Here is a 22,394-nt window from a genome sequence, read left to right as displayed (position 1 = left end):
AATAATGGGAGTGCAAGGGTCTGTGCCATTGATATGGCTGTATGATAGCGCAGTTCGTCAGCAGGGGGCGTAGCTCAGATGGTAGAGCGCTCGCTTAGCATGCGAGAGGTACTGGGATCGATACCCAGCGCCTCCAGAATTTTTAACACACCAACATGCGCACACTGCCATGCAAGTGGAATAATTCACAGCCAGAAAATGTGTCAAGGCAGATACGAGCCAACGATTAGCAGCCACAATTGGCAAACGTGCTGTAATTCGCACGAAGCACCCTCCTCCCACCACTACACTTAATTTAGAAACAGTACAAGTGTTCCCATAAGATTCTCAAACCTATGTCGCAAAGATCAGCCTTGCGCCGAATTCACAAAAATCCCACTGCACATTCCAATTCTTTACGTGCAGTCGGCTGCTACTGGTGTTGCTAGTTGTGACTGCTGATGACAGATGCCGTAGCAATCAATTCATGGAGTGAGTTGTATGTTTTGCGATACTCTGTCTCTGACAAGCAAGCAGAGGTGACATAGGCGCGAACACAGGAGGCTTGCAGCCCCTCGCTGCCTGCAGACACCGAACAGCCACACTAGGAGGGCGGCCTAAGTCGTAGGCGAAATGTGCTCATTCGCTTGTGTGCGACGTCAAGCCCTAAATAAGGCTGTCACTAGCGTGAGCGTTGCGTGAGCGTCGTGTAAAGTCGGAAAAGTCGTCTGCGTGGGTGAGTGCCATGTTTGGGGAGCGTTTCGTAGTTTGCGCAGTGCAATGGAGACGCGGAAAGTTGTTGTGGCCCAGTCTTTTGCAGTTGGACGACAAGAGTGGTACACAGTAGTAAAGTGCGAGGCAGTGAGTTGGCATGAACAGTCGAGTGCACAATGGGTCTTCAGATGTGCTTGTTACCTCAGGTGCTGTGTGATTGTCGACATGGAGTGAAAACGGACCAACTTGTGACTGTCCCTTCAATTTAAGACGTTAAAAACGGACGGAATTTGCAGTCGTAATACCAGAGCATCGAAACTACTTGGAACTCTTGCGTATATGAACGTGTCCGCGCCTTTGTACTCTGGTCCCTTCACCCCTGCAAACCAACCAACCATCGTGTCCGTGCACATAAGAGTAGCAAAGAACGGAGAACAGCGCAGCTTGGTTGTGCTTGGGGGCGTAGCTCAGTTGGTAGAGCGTTCGCTTTGCATGTGAAAGGTCCCGGGTTCAAGCCCCGGCGCCTCCATGTTTTGTGGTCAGTGCGTGGTAAGTGTTGGTCGCGGCGAGCCTAAAGGCACGCAAGATGTTGCAAAGCCAGCGTCACAGACTCGTATACTGACGTAAGGAGAGCAAAACGTAAATGTGAGGACCGGCTGTTGTCGAGGTGTCATCGAGTGCAAATCTGCCTTAGGTATAACGGCCTAACCTCAATGAAGTCTAGAGAGTGGACAACACGTTCGTCTACCTCAGAGCGTTGGCCGAACGCTATTTTCGACGTCGTGCGTGCCACTTTGATTTTGGCCAACTACGATTCGATACAGAATGCAGGAAACCTGAAAGACACCCTCACGGACACATTGAGAGTAGTGTTTGTCAGCGGAATAATGGGAGTGCAAGGGTCTGTGCCATTGATATGGCTGTATGATAGCGCAGTTCGTCAGCAGGGGGCGTAGCTCAGATGGTAGAGCGCTCGCTTAGCATGCGAGAGGTACTGGGATCGATACCCAGCGCCTCCAGAATTTTTAACACACCAACATGCGCACACTGCCATGCAAGTGGAATAATTCACAGCCAGAAAATGTGTCAAGGCAGATACGAGCCAACGATTAGCAGCCACAATTGGCAAACGTGCTGTAATTCGCACGAAGCACCCTCCTCCCACCACTACACTTAATTTAGAAACAGTACAAGTGTTCCCATAAGATTCTCAAACCTATGTCGCAAAGATCAGCCTTGCGCCGAATTCACAAAAATCCCACTGCACATTCCAATTCTTTACGTGCAGTCGGCTGCTACTGGTGTTGCTAGTTGTGACTGCTGATGACAGATGCCGTAGCAATCAATTCATGGAGTGAGTTGTATGTTTTGCGATACTCTGTCTCTGACAAGCAAGCAGAGGTGACATAGGCGCGAACACAGGAGGCTTGCAGCCCCTCGCTGCCTGCAGACACCGAACAGCCACACTAGGAGGGCGGCCTAAGTCGTAGGCGAAATGTGCTCATTCGCTTGTGTGCGACGTCAAGCCCTAAATAAGGCTGTCACTAGCGTGAGCGTTGCGTGAGCGTCGTGTAAAGTCGGAAAAGTCGTCTGCGTGGGTGAGTGCCATGTTTGGGGAGCGTTTCGTAGTTTGCGCAGTGCAATGGAGACGCGGAAAGTTGTTGTGGCCCAGTCTTTTGCAGTTGGACGACAAGAGTGGTACACAGTAGTAAAGTGCGAGGCAGTGAGTTGGCATGAACAGTCGAGTGCACAATGGGTCTTCAGATGTGCTTGTTACCTCAGGTGCTGTGTGATTGTCGACATGGAGTGAAAACGGACCAACTTGTGACTGTCCCTTCAATTTAAGACGTTAAAAACGGACGGAATTTGCAGTCGTAATACCAGAGCATCGAAACTACTTGGAACTCTTGCGTATATGAACGTGTCCGCGCCTTTGTACTCTGGTCCCTTCACCCCTGCAAACCAACCAACCATCGTGTCCGTGCACATAAGAGTAGCAAAGAACGGAGAACAGCGCAGCTTGGTTGTGCTTGGGGGCGTAGCTCAGTTGGTAGAGCGTTCGCTTTGCATGTGAAAGGTCCCGGGTTCAAGCCCCGGCGCCTCCATGTTTTGTGGTCAGTGCGTGGTAAGTGTTGGTCGCGGCGAGCCTAAAGGCACGCAAGATGTTGCAAAGCCAGCGTCACAGACTCGTATACTGACGTAAGGAGAGCAAAACGTAAATGTGAGGACCGGCTGTTGTCGAGGTGTCATCGAGTGCAAATCTGCCTTAGGTATAACGGCCTAACCTCAATGAAGTCTAGAGAGTGGACAACACGTTCGTCTACCTCAGAGCGTTGGCCGAACGCTATTTTCGACGTCGTGCGTGCCACTTTGATTTTGGCCAACTACGATTCGATACAGAATGCAGGAAACCTGAAAGACACCCTCACGGACACATTGAGAGTAGTGTTTGTCAGCGGAATAATGGGAGTGCAAGGGTCTGTGCCATTGATATGGCTGTATGATAGCGCAGTTCGTCAGCAGGGGGCGTAGCTCAGATGGTAGAGCGCTCGCTTACCATGCGAGAGGTACTGGGATCGATACCCAGCGCCTCCAGAATTTTTAACACACCAACATGCGCACACTGCCATGCAAGTGGAATAATTCACAGCCAGAAAATGTGTCAAGGCAGATACGAGCCAACGATTAGCAGCCACAATTGGCAAACGTGCTGTAATTCGCACGAAGCACCCTCCTCCCACCACTACACTTAATTTAGAAACAGTACAAGTGTTCCCATAAGATTCTCAAACCTATGTCGCAAAGATCAGCCTTGCGCCGAATTCACAAAAATCCCACTGCACATTCCAATTCTTTACGTGCAGTCGGCTGCTACTGGTGTTGCTAGTTGTGACTGCTGATGACAGATGCCGTAGCAATCAATTCATGGAGTGAGTTGTATGTTTTGCGATACTCTGTCTCTGACAAGCAAGCAGAGGTGACATAGGCGCGAACACAGGAGGCTTGCAGCCCCTCGCTGCCTGCAGACACCGAACAGCCACACTAGGAGGGCGGCCTAAGTCGTAGGCGAAATGTGCTCATTCGCTTGTGTGCGACGTCAAGCCCTAAATAAGGCTGTCACTAGCGTGAGCGTTGCGTGAGCGTCGTGTAAAGTCGGAAAAGTCGTCTGCGTGGGTGAGTGCCATGTTTGGGGAGCGTTTCGTAGTTTGCGCAGTGCAATGGAGACGCGGAAAGTTGTTGTGGCCCAGTCTTTTGCAGTTGGACGACAAGAGTGGTACACAGTAGTAAAGTGCGAGGCAGTGAGTTGGCATGAACAGTCGAGTGCACAATGGGTCTTCAGATGTGCTTGTTACCTCAGGTGCTGTGTGATTGTCGACATGGAGTGAAAACGGACCAACTTGTGACTGTCCCTTCAATTTAAGACGTTAAAAACGGACGGAATTTGCAGTCGTAATACCAGAGCATCGAAACTACTTGGAACTCTTGCGTATATGAACGTGTCCGCGCCTTTGTACTCTGGTCCCTTCACCCCTGCAAACCAACCAACCATCGTGTCCGTGCACATAAGAGTAGCAAAGAACGGAGAACAGCGCAGCTTGGTTGTGCTTGGGGGCGTAGCTCAGTTGGTAGAGCGTTCGCTTTGCATGTGAAAGGTCCCGGGTTCAAGCCCCGGCGCCTCCATGTTTTGTGGTCAGTGCGTGGTAAGTGTTGGTCGCGGCGAGCCTAAAGGCACGCAAGATGTTGCAAAGCCAGCGTCACAGACTCGTATACTGACGTAAGGAGAGCAAAACGTAAATGTGAGGACCGGCTGTTGTCGAGGTGTCATCGAGTGCAAATCTGCCTTAGGTATAACGGCCTAACCTCAATGAAGTCTAGAGAGTGGACAACACGTTCGTCTACCTCAGAGCGTTGGCCGAACGCTATTTTCGACGTCGTGCGTGCCACTTTGATTTTGGCCAACTACGATTCGATACAGAATGCAGGAAACCTGAAAGACACCCTCACGGACACATTGAGAGTAGTGTTTGTCAGCGGAATAATGGGAGTGCAAGGGTCTGTGCCATTGATATGGCTGTATGATAGCGCAGTTCGTCAGCAGGGGGCGTAGCTCAGATGGTAGAGCGCTCGCTTACCATGCGAGAGGTACTGGGATCGATACCCAGCGCCTCCAGAATTTTTAACACACCAACATGCGCACACTGCCATGCAAGTGGAATAATTCACAGCCAGAAAATGTGTCAAGGCAGATACGAGCCAACGATTAGCAGCCACAATTGGCAAACGTGCTGTAATTCGCACGAAGCACCCTCCTCCCACCACTACACTTAATTTAGAAACAGTACAAGTGTTCCCATAAGATTCTCAAACCTATGTCGCAAAGATCAGCCTTGCGCCGAATTCACAAAAATCCCACTGCACATTCCAATTCTTTACGTGCAGTCGGCTGCTACTGGTGTTGCTAGTTGTGACTGCTGATGACAGATGCCGTAGCAATCAATTCATGGAGTGAGTTGTATGTTTTGCGATACTCTGTCTCTGACAAGCAAGCAGAGGTGACATAGGCGCGAACACAGGAGGCTTGCAGCCCCTCGCTGCCTGCAGACACCGAACAGCCACACTAGGAGGGCGGCCTAAGTCGTAGGCGAAATGTGCTCATTCGCTTGTGTGCGACGTCAAGCCCTAAATAAGGCTGTCACTAGCGTGAGCGTTGCGTGAGCGTCGTGTAAAGTCGGAAAAGTCGTCTGCGTGGGTGAGTGCCATGTTTGGGGAGCGTTTCGTAGTTTGCGCAGTGCAATGGAGACGCGGAAAGTTGTTGTGGCCCAGTCTTTTGCAGTTGGACGACAAGAGTGGTACACAGTAGTAAAGTGCGAGGCAGTGAGTTGGCATGAACAGTCGAGTGCACAATGGGTCTTCAGATGTGCTTGTTACCTCAGGTGCTGTGTGATTGTCGACATGGAGTGAAAACGGACCAACTTGTGACTGTCCCTTCAATTTAAGACGTTAAAAACGGACGGAATTTGCAGTCGTAATACCAGAGCATCGAAACTACTTGGAACTCTTGCGTATATGAACGTGTCCGCGCCTTTGTACTCTGGTCCCTTCACCCCTGCAAACCAACCAACCATCGTGTCCGTGCACATAAGAGTAGCAAAGAACGGAGAACAGCGCAGCTTGGTTGTGCTTGGGGGCGTAGCTCAGTTGGTAGAGCGTTCGCTTTGCATGTGAAAGGTCCCGGGTTCAAGCCCCGGCGCCTCCATGTTTTGTGGTCAGTGCGTGGTAAGTGTTGGTCGCGGCGAGCCTAAAGGCACGCAAGATGTTGCAAAGCCAGCGTCACAGACTCGTATACTGACGTAAGGAGAGCAAAACGTAAATGTGAGGACCGGCTGTTGTCGAGGTGTCATCGAGTGCAAATCTGCCTTAGGTATAACGGCCTAACCTCAATGAAGTCTAGAGAGTGGACAACACGTTCGTCTACCTCAGAGCGTTGGCCGAACGCTATTTTCGACGTCGTGCGTGCCACTTTGATTTTGGCCAACTACGATTCGATACAGAATGCAGGAAACCTGAAAGACACCCTCACGGACACATTGAGAGTAGTGTTTGTCAGCGGAATAATGGGAGTGCAAGGGTCTGTGCCATTGATATGGCTGTATGATAGCGCAGTTCGTCAGCAGGGGGCGTAGCTCAGATGGTAGAGCGCTCGCTTAGCATGCGAGAGGTACTGGGATCGATACCCAGCGCCTCCAGAATTTTTAACACACCAACATGCGCACACTGCCATGCAAGTGGAATAATTCACAGCCAGAAAATGTGTCAAGGCAGATACGAGCCAACGATTAGCAGCCACAATTGGCAAACGTGCTGTAATTCGCACGAAGCACCCTCCTCCCACCACTACACTTAATTTAGAAACAGTACAAGTGTTCCCATAAGATTCTCAAACCTATGTCGCAAAGATCAGCCTTGCGCCGAATTCACAAAAATCCCACTGCACATTCCAATTCTTTACGTGCAGTCGGCTGCTACTGGTGTTGCTAGTTGTGACTGCTGATGACAGATGCCGTAGCAATCAATTCATGGAGTGAGTTGTATGTTTTGCGATACTCTGTCTCTGACAAGCAAGCAGAGGTGACATAGGCGCGAACACAGGAGGCTTGCAGCCCCTCGCTGCCTGCAGACACCGAACAGCCACACTAGGAGGGCGGCCTAAGTCGTAGGCGAAATGTGCTCATTCGCTTGTGTGCGACGTCAAGCCCTAAATAAGGCTGTCACTAGCGTGAGCGTTGCGTGAGCGTCGTGTAAAGTCGGAAAAGTCGTCTGCGTGGGTGAGTGCCATGTTTGGGGAGCGTTTCGTAGTTTGCGCAGTGCAATGGAGACGCGGAAAGTTGTTGTGGCCCAGTCTTTTGCAGTTGGACGACAAGAGTGGTACACAGTAGTAAAGTGCGAGGCAGTGAGTTGGCATGAACAGTCGAGTGCACAATGGGTCTTCAGATGTGCTTGTTACCTCAGGTGCTGTGTGATTGTCGACATGGAGTGAAAACGGACCAACTTGTGACTGTCCCTTCAATTTAAGACGTTAAAAACGGACGGAATTTGCAGTCGTAATACCAGAGCATCGAAACTACTTGGAACTCTTGCGTATATGAACGTGTCCGCGCCTTTGTACTCTGGTCCCTTCACCCCTGCAAACCAACCAACCATCGTGTCCGTGCACATAAGAGTAGCAAAGAACGGAGAACAGCGCAGCTTGGTTGTGCTTGGGGGCGTAGCTCAGTTGGTAGAGCGTTCGCTTTGCATGTGAAAGGTCCCGGGTTCAAGCCCCGGCGCCTCCATGTTTTGTGGTCAGTGCGTGGTAAGTGTTGGTCGCGGCGAGCCTAAAGGCACGCAAGATGTTGCAAAGCCAGCGTCACAGACTCGTATACTGACGTAAGGAGAGCAAAACGTAAATGTGAGGACCGGCTGTTGTCGAGGTGTCATCGAGTGCAAATCTGCCTTAGGTATAACGGCCTAACCTCAATGAAGTCTAGAGAGTGGACAACACGTTCGTCTACCTCAGAGCGTTGGCCGAACGCTATTTTCGACGTCGTGCGTGCCACTTTGATTTTGGCCAACTACGATTCGATACAGAATGCAGGAAACCTGAAAGACACCCTCACGGACACATTGAGAGTAGTGTTTGTCAGCGGAATAATGGGAGTGCAAGGGTCTGTGCCATTGATATGGCTGTATGATAGCGCAGTTCGTCAGCAGGGGGCGTAGCTCAGATGGTAGAGCGCTCGCTTTGCATGCGAGAGGTACTGGGATCGATACCCAGCGCCTCCAGAATTTTTAACACACCAACATGCGCACACTGCCATGCAAGTGGAATAATTCACAGCCAGAAAATGTGTCAAGGCAGATACGAGCCAACGATTAGCAGCCACAATTGGCAAACGTGCTGTAATTCGCACGAAGCACCCTCCTCCCACCACTACACTTAATTTAGAAACAGTACAAGTGTTCCCATAAGATTCTCAAACCTATGTCGCAAAGATCAGCCTTGCGCCGAATTCACAAAAATCCCACTGCACATTCCAATTCTTTACGTGCAGTCGGCTGCTACTGGTGTTGCTAGTTGTGACTGCTGATGACAGATGCCGTAGCAATCAATTCATGGAGTGAGTTGTATGTTTTGCGATACTCTGTCTCTGACAAGCAAGCAGAGGTGACATAGGCGCGAACACAGGAGGCTTGCAGCCCCTCGCTGCCTGCAGACACCGAACAGCCACACTAGGAGGGCGGCCTAAGTCGTAGGCGAAATGTGCTCATTCGCTTGTGTGCGACGTCAAGCCCTAAATAAGGCTGTCACTAGCGTGAGCGTTGCGTGAGCGTCGTGTAAAGTCGGAAAAGTCGTCTGCGTGGGTGAGTGCCATGTTTGGGGAGCGTTTCGTAGTTTGCGCAGTGCAATGGAGACGCGGAAAGTTGTTGTGGCCCAGTCTTTTGCAGTTGGACGACAAGAGTGGTACACAGTAGTAAAGTGCGAGGCAGTGAGTTGGCATGAACAGTCGAGTGCACAATGGGTCTTCAGATGTGCTTGTTACCTCAGGTGCTGTGTGATTGTCGACATGGAGTGAAAACGGACCAACTTGTGACTGTCCCTTCAATTTAAGACGTTAAAAACGGACGGAATTTGCAGTCGTAATACCAGAGCATCGAAACTACTTGGAACTCTTGCGTATATGAACGTGTCCGCGCCTTTGTACTCTGGTCCCTTCACCCCTGCAAACCAACCAACCATCGTGTCCGTGCACATAAGAGTAGCAAAGAACGGAGAACAGCGCAGCTTGGTTGTGCTTGGGGGCGTAGCTCAGTTGGTAGAGCGTTCGCTTTGCATGTGAAAGGTCCCGGGTTCAAGCCCCGGCGCCTCCATGTTTTGTGGTCAGTGCGTGGTAAGTGTTGGTCGCGGCGAGCCTAAAGGCACGCAAGATGTTGCAAAGCCAGCGTCACAGACTCGTATACTGACGTAAGGAGAGCAAAACGTAAATGTGAGGACCGGCTGTTGTCGAGGTGTCATCGAGTGCAAATCTGCCTTAGGTATAACGGCCTAACCTCAATGAAGTCTAGAGAGTGGACAACACGTTCGTCTACCTCAGAGCGTTGGCCGAACGCTATTTTCGACGTCGTGCGTGCCACTTTGATTTTGGCCAACTACGATTCGATACAGAATGCAGGAAACCTGAAAGACACCCTCACGGACACATTGAGAGTAGTGTTTGTCAGCGGAATAATGGGAGTGCAAGGGTCTGTGCCATTGATATGGCTGTATGATAGCGGAGTTCGTCAGCAGGGGGCGTAGCTCAGATGGTAGAGCGCTCGCTTAGCATGCGAGAGGTACTGGGATCGATACCCAGCGCCTCCAGAATTTTTAACACACCAACATGCGCACACTGCCATGCAAGTGGAATAATTCACAGCCAGAAAATGTGTCAAGGCAGATACGAGCCAACGATTAGCAGCCACAATTGGCAAACGTGCTGTAATTCGCACGAAGCACCCTCCTCCCACCACTACACTTAATTTAGAAACAGTACAAGTGTTCCCATAAGATTCTCAAACCTATGTCGCAAAGATCAGCCTTGCGCCGAATTCACAAAAATCCCACTGCACATTCCAATTCTTTACGTGCAGTCGGCTGCTACTGGTGTTGCTAGTTGTGACTGCTGATGACAGATGCCGTAGCAATCAATTCATGGAGTGAGTTGTATGTTTTGCGATACTCTGTCTCTGACAAGCAAGCAGAGGTGACATAGGCGCGAACACAGGAGGCTTGCAGCCCCTCGCTGCCTGCAGACACCGAACAGCCACACTAGGAGGGCGGCCTAAGTCGTAGGCGAAATGTGCTCATTCGCTTGTGTGCGACGTCAAGCCCTAAATAAGGCTGTCACTAGCGTGAGCGTTGCGTGAGCGTCGTGTAAAGTCGGAAAAGTCGTCTGCGTGGGTGAGTGCCATGTTTGGGGAGCGTTTCGTAGTTTGCGCAGTGCAATGGAGACGCGGAAAGTTGTTGTGGCCCAGTCTTTTGCAGTTGGACGACAAGAGTGGTACACAGTAGTAAAGTGCGAGGCAGTGAGTTGGCATGAACAGTCGAGTGCACAATGGGTCTTCAGATGTGCTTGTTACCTCAGGTGCTGTGTGATTGTCGACATGGAGTGAAAACGGACCAACTTGTGACTGTCCCTTCAATTTAAGACGTTAAAAACGGACGGAATTTGCAGTCGTAATACCAGAGCATCGAAACTACTTGGAACTCTTGCGTATATGAACGTGTCCGCGCCTTTGTACTCTGGTCCCTTCACCCCTGCAAACCAACCAACCATCGTGTCCGTGCACATAAGAGTAGCAAAGAACGGAGAACAGCGCAGCTTGGTTGTGCTTGGGGGCGTAGCTCAGTTGGTAGAGCGTTCGCTTTGCATGTGAAAGGTCCCGGGTTCAAGCCCCGGCGCCTCCATGTTTTGTGGTCAGTGCGTGGTAAGTGTTGGTCGCGGCGAGCCTAAAGGCACGCAAGATGTTGCAAAGCCAGCGTCACAGACTCGTATACTGACGTAAGGAGAGCAAAACGTAAATGTGAGGACCGGCTGTTGTCGAGGTGTCATCGAGTGCAAATCTGCCTTAGGTATAACGGCCTAACCTCAATGAAGTCTAGAGAGTGGACAACACGTTCGTCTACCTCAGAGCGTTGGCCGAACGCTATTTTCGACGTCGTGCGTGCCACTTTGATTTTGGCCAACTACGATTCGATACAGAATGCAGGAAACCTGAAAGACACCCTCACGGACACATTGAGAGTAGTGTTTGTCAGCGGAATAATGGGAGTGCAAGGGTCTGTGCCATTGATATGGCTGTATGATAGCGCAGTTCGTCAGCAGGGGGCGTAGCTCAGATGGTAGAGCGCTCGCTTAGCATGCGAGAGGTACTGGGATCGATACCCAGCGCCTCCAGAATTTTTAACACACCAACATGCGCACACTGCCATGCAAGTGGAATAATTCACAGCCAGAAAATGTGTCAAGGCAGATACGAGCCAACGATTAGCAGCCACAATTGGCAAACGTGCTGTAATTCGCACGAAGCACCCTCCTCCCACCACTACACTTAATTTAGAAACAGTACAAGTGTTCCCATAAGATTCTCAAACCTATGTCGCAAAGATCAGCCTTGCGCCGAATTCACAAAAATCCCACTGCACATTCCAATTCTTTACGTGCAGTCGGCTGCTACTGGTGTTGCTAGTTGTGACTGCTGATGACAGATGCCGTAGCAATCAATTCATGGAGTGAGTTGTATGTTTTGCGATACTCTGTCTCTGACAAGCAAGCAGAGGTGACATAGGCGCGAACACAGGAGGCTTGCAGCCCCTCGCTGCCTGCAGACACCGAACAGCCACACTAGGAGGGCGGCCTAAGTCGTAGGCGAAATGTGCTCATTCGCTTGTGTGCGACGTCAAGCCCTAAATAAGGCTGTCACTAGCGTGAGCGTTGCGTGAGCGTCGTGTAAAGTCGGAAAAGTCGTCTGCGTGGGTGAGTGCCATGTTTGGGGAGCGTTTCGTAGTTTGCGCAGTGCAATGGAGACGCGGAAAGTTGTTGTGGCCCAGTCTTTTGCAGTTGGACGACAAGAGTGGTACACAGTAGTAAAGTGCGAGGCAGTGAGTTGGCATGAACAGTCGAGTGCACAATGGGTCTTCAGATGTGCTTGTTACCTCAGGTGCTGTGTGATTGTCGACATGGAGTGAAAACGGACCAACTTGTGACTGTCCCTTCAATTTAAGACGTTAAAAACGGACGGAATTTGCAGTCGTAATACCAGAGCATCGAAACTACTTGGAACTCTTGCGTATATGAACGTGTCCGCGCCTTTGTACTCTGGTCCCTTCACCCCTGCAAACCAACCAACCATCGTGTCCGTGCACATAAGAGTAGCAAAGAACGGAGAACAGCGCAGCTTGGTTGTGCTTGGGGGCGTAGCTCAGTTGGTAGAGCGTTCGCTTTGCATGTGAAAGGTCCCGGGTTCAAGCCCCGGCGCCTCCATGTTTTGTGGTCAGTGCGTGGTAAGTGTTGGTCGCGGCGAGCCTAAAGGCACGCAAGATGTTGCAAAGCCAGCGTCACAGACTCGTATACTGACGTAAGGAGAGCAAAACGTAAATGTGAGGACCGGCTGTTGTCGAGGTGTCATCGAGTGCAAATCTGCCTTAGGTATAACGGCCTAACCTCAATGAAGTCTAGAGAGTGGACAACACGTTCGTCTACCTCAGAGCGTTGGCCGAACGCTATTTTCGACGTCGTGCGTGCCACTTTGATTTTGGCCAACTACGATTCGATACAGAATGCAGGAAACCTGAAAGACACCCTCACGGACACATTGAGAGTAGTGTTTGTCAGCGGAATAATGGGAGTGCAAGGGTCTGTGCCATTGATATGGCTGTATGATAGCGCAGTTCGTCAGCAGGGGGCGTAGCTCAGATGGTAGAGCGCTCGCTTTGCATGCGAGAGGTACTGGGATCGATACCCAGCGCCTCCAGAATTTTTAACACACCAACATGCGCACACTGCCATGCAAGTGGAATAATTCACAGCCAGAAAATGTGTCAAGGCAGATACGAGCCAACGATTAGCAGCCACAATTGGCAAACGTGCTGTAATTCGCACGAAGCACCCTCCTCCCACCACTACACTTAATTTAGAAACAGTACAAGTGTTCCCATAAGATTCTCAAACCTATGTCGCAAAGATCAGCCTTGCGCCGAATTCACAAAAATCCCACTGCACATTCCAATTCTTTACGTGCAGTCGGCTGCTACTGGTGTTGCTAGTTGTGACTGCTGATGACAGATGCCGTAGCAATCAATTCATGGAGTGAGTTGTATGTTTTGCGATACTCTGTCTCTGACAAGCAAGCAGAGGTGACATAGGCGCGAACACAGGAGGCTTGCAGCCCCTCGCTGCCTGCAGACACCGAACAGCCACACTAGGAGGGCGGCCTAAGTCGTAGGCGAAATGTGCTCATTCGCTTGTGTGCGACGTCAAGCCCTAAATAAGGCTGTCACTAGCGTGAGCGTCGTGTAAAGTCGGAAAAGTCGTCTGCGTGGGTGAGTGCCATGTTTGGGGAGCGTTTCGTAGTTTGCGCAGTGCAATGGAGACGCGGAAAGTTGTTGTGGCCCAGTCTTTTGCAGTTGGACGACAAGAGTGGTACACAGTAGTAAAGTGCGAGGCAGTGAGTTGGCATGAACAGTCGAGTGCACAATGGGTCTTCAGATGTGCTTGTTACCTCAGGTGCTGTGTGATTGTCGACATGGAGTGAAAACGGACCAACTTGTGACTGTCCCTTCAATTTAAGACGTTAAAAACGGACGGAATTTGCAGTCGTAATACCAGAGCATCGAAACTACTTGGAACTCTTGCGTATATGAACGTGTCCGCGCCTTTGTACTCTGGTCCCTTCACCCCTGCAAACCAACCAACCATCGTGTCCGTGCACATAAGAGTAGCAAAGAACGGAGAACAGCGCAGCTTGGTTGTGCTTGGGGGCGTAGCTCAGTTGGTAGAGCGTTCGCTTTGCATGTGAAAGGTCCCGGGTTCAAGCCCCGGCGCCTCCATGTTTTGTGGTCAGTGCGTGGTAAGTGTTGGTCGCGGCGAGCCTAAAGGCACGCAAGATGTTGCAAAGCCAGCGTCACAGACTCGTATACTGACGTAAGGAGAGCAAAACGTAAATGTGAGGACCGGCTGTTGTCGAGGTGTCATCGAGTGCAAATCTGCCTTAGGTATAACGGCCTAACCTCAATGAAGTCTAGAGAGTGGACAACACGTTCGTCTACCTCAGAGCGTTGGCCGAACGCTATTTTCGACGTCGTGCGTGCCACTTTGATTTTGGCCAACTACGATTCGATACAGAATGCAGGAAACCTGAAAGACACCCTCACGGACACATTGAGAGTAGTGTTTGTCAGCGGAATAATGGGAGTGCAAGGGTCTGTGCCATTGATATGGCTGTATGATAGCGCAGTTCGTCAGCAGGGGGCGTAGCTCAGATGGTAGAGCGCTCGCTTTGCATGCGAGAGGTACTGGGATCGATACCCAGCGCCTCCAGAATTTTTAACACACCAACATGCGCACACTGCCATGCAAGTGGAATAATTCACAGCCAGAAAATGTGTCAAGGCAGATACGAGCCAACGATTAGCAGCCACAATTGGCAAACGTGCTGTAATTCGCACGAAGCACCCTCCTCCCACCACTACACTTAATTTAGAAACAGTACAAGTGTTCCCATAAGATTCTCAAACCTATGTCGCAAAGATCAGCCTTGCGCCGAATTCACAAAAATCCCACTGCACATTCCAATTCTTTACGTGCAGTCGGCTGCTACTGGTGTTGCTAGTTGTGACTGCTGATGACAGATGCCGTAGCAATCAATTCATGGAGTGAGTTGTATGTTTTGCGATACTCTGTCTCTGACAAGCAAGCAGAGGTGACATAGGCGCGAACACAGGAGGCTTGCAGCCCCTCGCTGCCTGCAGACACCGAACAGCCACACTAGGAGGGCGGCCTAAGTCGTAGGCGAAATGTGCTCATTCGCTTGTGTGCGACGTCAAGCCCTAAATAAGGCTGTCACTAGCGTGAGCGTTGCGTGAGCGTCGTGTAAAGTCGGAAAAGTCGTCTGCGTGGGTGAGTGCCATGTTTGGGGAGCGTTTCGTAGTTTGCGCAGTGCAATGGAGACGCGGAAAGTTGTTGTGGCCCAGTCTTTTGCAGTTGGACGACAAGAGTGGTACACAGTAGTAAAGTGCGAGGCAGTGAGTTGGCATGAACAGTCGAGTGCACAATGGGTCTTCAGATGTGCTTGTTACCTCAGGTGCTGTGTGATTGTCGACATGGAGTGAAAACGGACCAACTTGTGACTGTCCCTTCAATTTAAGACGTTAAAAACGGACGGAATTTGCAGTCGTAATACCAGAGCATCGAAACTACTTGGAACTCTTGCGTATATGAACGTGTCCGCGCCTTTGTACTCTGGTCCCTTCACCCCTGCAAACCAACCAACCATCGTGTCCGTGCACATAAGAGTAGCAAAGAACGGAGAACAGCGCAGCTTGGTTGTGCTTGGGGGCGTAGCTCAGTTGGTAGAGCGTTCGCTTTGCATGTGAAAGGTCCCGGGTTCAAGCCCCGGCGCCTCCATGTTTTGTGGTCAGTGCGTGGTAAGTGTTGGTCGCGGCGAGCCTAAAGGCACGCAAGATGTTGCAAAGCCAGCGTCACAGACTCGTATACTGACGTAAGGAGAGCAAAACGTAAATGTGAGGACCGGCTGTTGTCGAGGTGTCATCGAGTGCAAATCTGCCTTAGGTATAACGGCCTAACCTCAATGAAGTCTAGAGAGTGGACAACACGTTCGTCTACCTCAGAGCGTTGGCCGAACGCTATTTTCGACGTCGTGCGTGCCACTTTGATTTTGGCCAACTACGATTCGATACAGAATGCAGGAAACCTGAAAGACACCCTCACGGACACATTGAGAGTAGTGTTTGTCAGCGGAATAATGGGAGTGCAAGGGTCTGTGCCATTGATATGGCTGTATGATAGCGCAGTTCGTCAGCAGGGGGCGTAGCTCAGATGGTAGAGCGCTCGCTTAGCATGCGAGAGGTACTGGGATCGATACCCAGCGCCTCCAGAATTTTTAACACACCAACATGCGCACACTGCCATGCAAGTGGAATAATTCACAGCCAGAAAATGTGTCAAGGCAGATACGAGCCAACGATTAGCAGCCACAATTGGCAAACGTGCTGTAATTCGCACGAAGCACCCTCCTCCCACCACTACACTTAATTTAGAAACAGTACAAGTGTTCCCATAAGATTCTCAAACCTATGTCGCAAAGATCAGCCTTGCGCCGAATTCACAAAAATCCCACTGCACATTCCAATTCTTTACGTGCAGTCGGCTGCTACTGGTGTTGCTAGTTGTGACTGCTGATGACAGATGCCGTAGCAATCAATTCATGGAGTGAGTTGTATGTTTTGCGATACTCTGTCTCTGACAAGCAAGCAGAGGTGACATAGGCGCGAACACAGGAGGCTTGCAGCCCCTCGCTGCCTGCAGACACCGAACAGCCACACTAGGAGGGCGGCCTAAGTCGTAGGCGAAATGTGCTCATTCGCTTGTGTGCGACGTCAAGCCCTAAATAAGGCTGTCACTAGCGTGAGCGTTGCGTGAGCGTCGTGTAAAGTCGGAAAAGTCGTCTGCGTGGGTGAGTGCCATGTTTGGGGAGCGTTTCGTAGTTTGCGCAGTGCAATGGAGACGCGGAAAGTTGTTGTGGCCCAGTCTTTTGCAGTTGGACGACAAGAGTGGTACACAGTAGTAAAGTGCGAGGCAGTGAGTTGGCATGAACAGTCGAGTGCACAATGGGTCTTCAGATGTGCTTGTTACCTCAGGTGCTGTGTGATTGTCGACATGGAGTGAAAACGGACCAACTTGTGACTGTCCCTTCAATTTAAGACGTTAAAAACGGACGGAATTTGCAGTCGTAATACCAGAGCATCGAAACTACTTGGAACTCTTGCGTATATGAACGTGTCCGCGCCTTTGTACTCTGGTCCCTTCACCCCTGCAAACCAACCAACCATCGTGTCCGTGCACATAAGAGTAGCAAAGAACGGAGAACAGCGCAGCTTGGTTGTGCTTGGGGGCGTAGCTCAGTTGGTAGAGCGTTCGCTTTGCATGTGAAAGGTCCCGGGTTCAAGCCCCGGCGCCTCCATGTTTTGTGGTCAGTGCGTGGTAAGTGTTGGTCGCGGCGAGCCTAAAGGCACGCAAGATGTTGCAAAGCCAGCGTCACAGACTCGTATACTGACGTAAGGAGAGCAAAACGTAAATGTGAGGACCGGCTGTTGTCGAGGTGTCATCGAGTGCAAATCTGCCTTAGGTATAACGGCCTAACCTCAATGAAGTCTAGAGAGTGGACAACACGTTCGTCTACCTCAGAGCGTTGGCCGAACGCTATTTTCGACGTCGTGCGTGCCACTTTGATTTTGGCCAACTACGATTCGATACAGAATGCAGGAAACCTGAAAGACACCCTCACGGACACATTGAGAGTAGTGTTTGTCAGCGGAATAATGGGAGTGCAAGGGTCTGTGCCATTGATATGGCTGTATGATAGCGCAGTTCGTCAGCAGGGGGCGTAGCTCAGATGGTAGAGCGCTCGCTTAGCATGCGAGAGGTACTGGGATCGATACCCAGCGCCTCCAGAATTTTTAACACACCAACATGCGCACACTGCCATGCAAGTGGAATAATTCACAGCCAGAAAATGTGTCAAGGCAGATACGAGCCAACGATTAGCAGCCACAATTGGCAAACGTGCTGTAATTCGCACGAAGCACCCTCCTCCCACCACTACACTTAATTTAGAAACAGTACAAGTGTTCCCATAAGATTCTCAAACCTATGTCGCAAAGATCAGCCTTGCGCCGAATTCACAAAAATCCCACTGCACATTCCAATTCTTTACGTGCAGTCGGCTGCTACTGGTGTTGCTAGTTGTGACTGCTGATGACAGATGCCGTAGCAATCAATTCATGGAGTGAGTTGTATGTTTTGCGATACTCTGTCTCTGACAAGCAAGCAGAGGTGACATAGGCGCGAACACAGGAGGCTTGCAGCCCCTCGCTGCCTGCAGACACCGAACAGCCACACTAGGAGGGCGGCCTAAGTCGTAGGCGAAATGTGCTCATTCGCTTGTGTGCGACGTCAAGCCCTAAATAAGGCTGTCACTAGCGTGAGCGTCGTGTAAAGTCGGAAAAGTCGTCTGCGTGGGTGAGTGCCATGTTTGGGGAGCGTTTCGTAGTTTGCGCAGTGCAATGGAGACGCGGAAAGTTGTTGTGGCCCAGTCTTTTGCAGTTGGACGACAAGAGTGGTACACAGTAGTAAAGTGCGAGGCAGTGAGTTGGCATGAACAGTCGAGTGCACAATGGGTCTTCAGATGTGCTTGTTACCTCAGGTGCTGTGTGATTGTCGACATGGAGTGAAAACGGACCAACTTGTGACTGTCCCTTCAATTTAAGACGTTAAAAACGGACGGAATTTGCAGTCGTAATACCAGAGCATCGAAACTACTTGGAACTCTTGCGTATATGAACGTGTCCGCGCCTTTGTACTCTGGTCCCTTCACCCCTGCAAACCAACCAACCATCGTGTCCGTGCACATAAGAGTAGCAAAGAACGGAGAACAGCGCAGCTTGGTTGTGCTTGGGGGCGTAGCTCAGTTGGTAGAGCGTTCGCTTTGCATGTGAAAGGTCCCGGGTTCAAGCCCCGGCGCCTCCATGTTTTGTGGTCAGTGCGTGGTAAGTGTTGGTCGCGGCGAGCCTAAAGGCACGCAAGATGTTGCAAAGCCAGCGTCACAGACTCGTATACTGACGTAAGGAGAGCAAAACGTAAATGTGAGGACCGGCTGTTGTCGAGGTGTCATCGAGTGCAAATCTGCCTTAGGTATAACGGCCTAACCTCAATGAAGTCTAGAGAGTGGACAACACGTTCGTCTACCTCAGAGCGTTGGCCGAACGCTATTTTCGACGTCGTGCGTGCCACTTTGATTTTGGCCAACTACGATTCGATACAGAATGCAGGAAACCTGAAAGACACCCTCACGGACACATTGAGAGTAGTGTTTGTCAGCGGAATAATGGGAGTGCAAGGGTCTGTGCCATTGATATGGCTGTATGATAGCGCAGTTCGTCAGCAGGGGGCGTAGCTCAGATGGTAGAGCGCTCGCTTTGCATGCGAGAGGTACTGGGATCGATACCCAGCGCCTCCAGAATTTTTAACACACCAACATGCGCACACTGCCATGCAAGTGGAATAATTCACAGCCAGAAAATGTGTCAAGGCAGATACGAGCCAACGATTAGCAGCCACAATTGGCAAACGTGCTGTAATTCGCACGAAGCACCCTCCTCCCACCACTACACTTAATTTAGAAACAGTACAAGTGTTCCCATAAGATTCTCAAACCTATGTCGCAAAGATCAGCCTTGCGCCGAATTCACAAAAATCCCACTGCACATTCCAATTCTTTACGTGCAGTCGGCTGCTACTGGTGTTGCTAGTTGTGACTGCTGATGACAGATGCCGTAGCAATCAATTCATGGAGTGAGTTGTATGTTTTGCGATACTCTGTCTCTGACAAGCAAGCAGAGGTGACATAGGCGCGAACACAGGAGGCTTGCAGCCCCTCGCTGCCTGCAGACACCGAACAGCCACACTAGGAGGGCGGCCTAAGTCGTAGGCGAAATGTGCTCATTCGCTTGTGTGCGACGTCAAGCCCTAAATAAGGCTGTCACTAGCGTGAGCGTTGCGTGAGCGTCGTGTAAAGTCGGAAAAGTCGTCTGCGTGGGTGAGTGCCATGTTTGGGGAGCGTTTCGTAGTTTGCGCAGTGCAATGGAGACGCGGAAAGTTGTTGTGGCCCAGTCTTTTGCAGTTGGACGACAAGAGTGGTACACAGTAGTAAAGTGCGAGGCAGTGAGTTGGCATGAACAGTCGAGTGCACAATGGGTCTTCAGATGTGCTTGTTACCTCAGGTGCTGTGTGATTGTCGACATGGAGTGAAAACGGACCAACTTGTGACTGTCCCTTCAATTTAAGACGTTAAAAACGGACGGAATTTGCAGTCGTAATACCAGAGCATCGAAACTACTTGGAACTCTTGCGTATATGAACGTGTCCGCGCCTTTGTACTCTGGTCCCTTCACCCCTGCAAACCAACCAACCATCGTGTCCGTGCACATAAGAGTAGCAAAGAACGGAGAACAGCGCAGCTTGGTTGTGCTTGGGGGCGTAGCTCAGTTGGTAGAGCGTTCGCTTTGCATGTGAAAGGTCCCGGGTTCAAGCCCCGGCGCCTCCATGTTTTGTGGTCAGTGCGTGGTAAGTGTTGGTCGCGGCGAGCCTAAAGGCACGCAAGATGTTGCAAAGCCAGCGTCACAGACTCGTATACTGACGTAAGGAGAGCAAAACGTAAATGTGAGGACCGGCTGTTGTCGAGGTGTCATCGAGTGCAAATCTGCCTTAGGTATAACGGCCTAACCTCAATGAAGTCTAGAGAGTGGACAACACGTTCGTCTACCTCAGAGCGTTGGCCGAACGCTATTTTCGACGTCGTGCGTGCCACTTTGATTTTGGCCAACTACGATTCGATACAGAATGCAGGAAACCTGAAAGACACCCTCACGGACACATTGAGAGTAGTGTTTGTCAGCGGAATAATGGGAGTGCAAGGGTCTGTGCCATTGATATGGCTGTATGATAGCGCAGTTCGTCAGCAGGGGGCGTAGCTCAGATGGTAGAGCGCTCGCTTACCATGCGAGAGGTACTGGGATCGATACCCAGCGCCTCCAGAATTTTTAACACACCAACATGCGCACACTGCCATGCAAGTGGAATAATTCACAGCCAGAAAATGTGTCAAGGCAGATACGAGCCAACGATTAGCAGCCACAATTGGCAAACGTGCTGTAATTCGCACGAAGCACCCTCCTCCCACCACTACACTTAATTTAGAAACAGTACAAGTGTTCCCATAAGATTCTCAAACCTATGTCGCAAAGATCAGCCTTGCGCCGAATTCACAAAAATCCCACTGCACATTCCAATTCTTTACGTGCAGTCGGCTGCTACTGGTGTTGCTAGTTGTGACTGCTGATGACAGATGCCGTAGCAATCAATTCATGGAGTGAGTTGTATGTTTTGCGATACTCTGTCTCTGACAAGCAAGCAGAGGTGACATAGGCGCGAACACAGGAGGCTTGCAGCCCCTCGCTGCCTGCAGACACCGAACAGCCACACTAGGAGGGCGGCCTAAGTCGTAGGCGAAATGTGCTCATTCGCTTGTGTGCGACGTCAAGCCCTAAATAAGGCTGTCACTAGCGTGAGCGTTGCGTGAGCGTCGTGTAAAGTCGGAAAAGTCGTCTGCGTGGGTGAGTGCCATGTTTGGGGAGCGTTTCGTAGTTTGCGCAGTGCAATGGAGACGCGGAAAGTTGTTGTGGCCCAGTCTTTTGCAGTTGGACGACAAGAGTGGTACACAGTAGTAAAGTGCGAGGCAGTGAGTTGGCATGAACAGTCGAGTGCACAATGGGTCTTCAGATGTGCTTGTTACCTCAGGTGCTGTGTGATTGTCGACATGGAGTGAAAACGGACCAACTTGTGACTGTCCCTTCAATTTAAGACGTTAAAAACGGACGGAATTTGCAGTCGTAATACCAGAGCATCGAAACTACTTGGAACTCTTGCGTATATGAACGTGTCCGCGCCTTTGTACTCTGGTCCCTTCACCCCTGCAAACCAACCAACCATCGTGTCCGTGCACATAAGAGTAGCAAAGAACGGAGAACAGCGCAGCTTGGTTGTGCTTGGGGGCGTAGCTCAGTTGGTAGAGCGTTCGCTTTGCATGTGAAAGGTCCCGGGTTCAAGCCCCGGCGCCTCCATGTTTTGTGGTCAGTGCGTGGTAAGTGTTGGTCGCGGCGAGCCTAAAGGCACGCAAGATGTTGCAAAGCCAGCGTCACAGACTCGTATACTGACGTAAGGAGAGCAAAACGTAAATGTGAGGACCGGCTGTTGTCGAGGTGTCATCGAGTGCAAATCTGCCTTAGGTATAACGGCCTAACCTCAATGAAGTCTAGAGAGTGGACAACACGTTCGTCTACCTCAGAGCGTTGGCCGAACGCTATTTTCGACGTCGTGCGTGCCACTTTGATTTTGGCCAACTACGATTCGATACAGAATGCAGGAAACCTGAAAGACACCCTCACGGACACATTGAGAGTAGTGTTTGTCAGCGGAATAATGGGAGTGCAAGGGTCTGTGCCATTGATATGGCTGTATGATAGCGCAGTTCGTCAGCAGGGGGCGTAGCTCAGATGGTAGAGCGCTCGCTTAGCATGCGAGAGGTACTGGGATCGATACCCAGCGCCTCCAGAATTTTTAACACACCAACATGCGCACACTGCCATGCAAGTGGAATAATTCACAGCCAGAAAATGTGTCAAGGCAGATACGAGCCAACGATTAGCAGCCACAATTGGCAAACGTGCTGTAATTCGCACGAAGCACCCTCCTCCCACCACTACACTTAATTTAGAAACAGTACAAGTGTTCCCATAAGATTCTCAAACCTATGTCGCAAAGATCAGC

General features: G+C 50.7%; 29 non-coding genes across 29 annotated transcripts; all 29 read left to right on the top strand.

Annotated features, from left to right (window-relative positions):
• Positions 1–63: 63 nt before the first annotated feature.
• Positions 64–136, top strand: Trnaa-agc. Its single transcript has one exon. It is a non-coding gene; the product is annotated as a tRNA-Ala (tRNA).
• A 1,013-nt stretch (positions 137–1,149) lies between these two features.
• On the top strand, positions 1,150–1,222 carry Trnaa-ugc. The gene has a single exon. It is a non-coding gene; the product is annotated as a tRNA-Ala (tRNA).
• A 417-nt stretch (positions 1,223–1,639) lies between these two features.
• Trnaa-agc lies at positions 1,640–1,712 on the top strand. Its single transcript has one exon. It is a non-coding gene; the product is annotated as a tRNA-Ala (tRNA).
• Positions 1,713–2,725: 1,013 nt separating this feature from the next.
• Positions 2,726–2,798, top strand: Trnaa-ugc. The gene has a single exon. It is a non-coding gene; the product is annotated as a tRNA-Ala (tRNA).
• Positions 2,799–3,215: 417 nt separating this feature from the next.
• On the top strand, positions 3,216–3,288 carry Trnag-acc. The gene has a single exon. It is a non-coding gene; the product is annotated as a tRNA-Gly (tRNA).
• A 1,013-nt stretch (positions 3,289–4,301) lies between these two features.
• On the top strand, positions 4,302–4,374 carry Trnaa-ugc. The gene has a single exon. It is a non-coding gene; the product is annotated as a tRNA-Ala (tRNA).
• Positions 4,375–4,791: 417 nt separating this feature from the next.
• On the top strand, positions 4,792–4,864 carry Trnag-acc. Its single transcript has one exon. It is a non-coding gene; the product is annotated as a tRNA-Gly (tRNA).
• Positions 4,865–5,877: 1,013 nt separating this feature from the next.
• Trnaa-ugc lies at positions 5,878–5,950 on the top strand. Its single transcript has one exon. It is a non-coding gene; the product is annotated as a tRNA-Ala (tRNA).
• A 417-nt stretch (positions 5,951–6,367) lies between these two features.
• Trnaa-agc lies at positions 6,368–6,440 on the top strand. Its single transcript has one exon. It is a non-coding gene; the product is annotated as a tRNA-Ala (tRNA).
• Positions 6,441–7,453: 1,013 nt separating this feature from the next.
• Trnaa-ugc lies at positions 7,454–7,526 on the top strand. Its single transcript has one exon. It is a non-coding gene; the product is annotated as a tRNA-Ala (tRNA).
• Positions 7,527–7,943: 417 nt separating this feature from the next.
• Trnaa-ugc lies at positions 7,944–8,016 on the top strand. The gene has a single exon. It is a non-coding gene; the product is annotated as a tRNA-Ala (tRNA).
• Positions 8,017–9,029: 1,013 nt separating this feature from the next.
• Trnaa-ugc lies at positions 9,030–9,102 on the top strand. The gene has a single exon. It is a non-coding gene; the product is annotated as a tRNA-Ala (tRNA).
• A 417-nt stretch (positions 9,103–9,519) lies between these two features.
• On the top strand, positions 9,520–9,592 carry Trnaa-agc. Its single transcript has one exon. It is a non-coding gene; the product is annotated as a tRNA-Ala (tRNA).
• A 1,013-nt stretch (positions 9,593–10,605) lies between these two features.
• Positions 10,606–10,678, top strand: Trnaa-ugc. The gene has a single exon. It is a non-coding gene; the product is annotated as a tRNA-Ala (tRNA).
• A 417-nt stretch (positions 10,679–11,095) lies between these two features.
• On the top strand, positions 11,096–11,168 carry Trnaa-agc. Its single transcript has one exon. It is a non-coding gene; the product is annotated as a tRNA-Ala (tRNA).
• Positions 11,169–12,181: 1,013 nt separating this feature from the next.
• Positions 12,182–12,254, top strand: Trnaa-ugc. Its single transcript has one exon. It is a non-coding gene; the product is annotated as a tRNA-Ala (tRNA).
• Positions 12,255–12,671: 417 nt separating this feature from the next.
• Positions 12,672–12,744, top strand: Trnaa-ugc. Its single transcript has one exon. It is a non-coding gene; the product is annotated as a tRNA-Ala (tRNA).
• A 1,002-nt stretch (positions 12,745–13,746) lies between these two features.
• On the top strand, positions 13,747–13,819 carry Trnaa-ugc. The gene has a single exon. It is a non-coding gene; the product is annotated as a tRNA-Ala (tRNA).
• Positions 13,820–14,236: 417 nt separating this feature from the next.
• On the top strand, positions 14,237–14,309 carry Trnaa-ugc. Its single transcript has one exon. It is a non-coding gene; the product is annotated as a tRNA-Ala (tRNA).
• A 1,013-nt stretch (positions 14,310–15,322) lies between these two features.
• Trnaa-ugc lies at positions 15,323–15,395 on the top strand. Its single transcript has one exon. It is a non-coding gene; the product is annotated as a tRNA-Ala (tRNA).
• A 417-nt stretch (positions 15,396–15,812) lies between these two features.
• Positions 15,813–15,885, top strand: Trnaa-agc. The gene has a single exon. It is a non-coding gene; the product is annotated as a tRNA-Ala (tRNA).
• A 1,013-nt stretch (positions 15,886–16,898) lies between these two features.
• On the top strand, positions 16,899–16,971 carry Trnaa-ugc. Its single transcript has one exon. It is a non-coding gene; the product is annotated as a tRNA-Ala (tRNA).
• A 417-nt stretch (positions 16,972–17,388) lies between these two features.
• On the top strand, positions 17,389–17,461 carry Trnaa-agc. Its single transcript has one exon. It is a non-coding gene; the product is annotated as a tRNA-Ala (tRNA).
• A 1,002-nt stretch (positions 17,462–18,463) lies between these two features.
• Positions 18,464–18,536, top strand: Trnaa-ugc. Its single transcript has one exon. It is a non-coding gene; the product is annotated as a tRNA-Ala (tRNA).
• A 417-nt stretch (positions 18,537–18,953) lies between these two features.
• Positions 18,954–19,026, top strand: Trnaa-ugc. The gene has a single exon. It is a non-coding gene; the product is annotated as a tRNA-Ala (tRNA).
• Positions 19,027–20,039: 1,013 nt separating this feature from the next.
• On the top strand, positions 20,040–20,112 carry Trnaa-ugc. The gene has a single exon. It is a non-coding gene; the product is annotated as a tRNA-Ala (tRNA).
• A 417-nt stretch (positions 20,113–20,529) lies between these two features.
• Trnag-acc lies at positions 20,530–20,602 on the top strand. The gene has a single exon. It is a non-coding gene; the product is annotated as a tRNA-Gly (tRNA).
• A 1,013-nt stretch (positions 20,603–21,615) lies between these two features.
• Trnaa-ugc lies at positions 21,616–21,688 on the top strand. Its single transcript has one exon. It is a non-coding gene; the product is annotated as a tRNA-Ala (tRNA).
• A 417-nt stretch (positions 21,689–22,105) lies between these two features.
• On the top strand, positions 22,106–22,178 carry Trnaa-agc. The gene has a single exon. It is a non-coding gene; the product is annotated as a tRNA-Ala (tRNA).
• Positions 22,179–22,394: the final 216 nt, after the last annotated feature.

This window comes from Schistocerca piceifrons, unplaced genomic scaffold (genome assembly GCF_021461385.2).
Source record: "Schistocerca piceifrons isolate TAMUIC-IGC-003096 unplaced genomic scaffold, iqSchPice1.1 HiC_scaffold_833, whole genome shotgun sequence".
Taxonomy (NCBI): domain Eukaryota; kingdom Metazoa; phylum Arthropoda; class Insecta; order Orthoptera; family Acrididae; genus Schistocerca; species Schistocerca piceifrons.
This window is presented reverse-complemented; position numbering and strand designations above follow the sequence as displayed.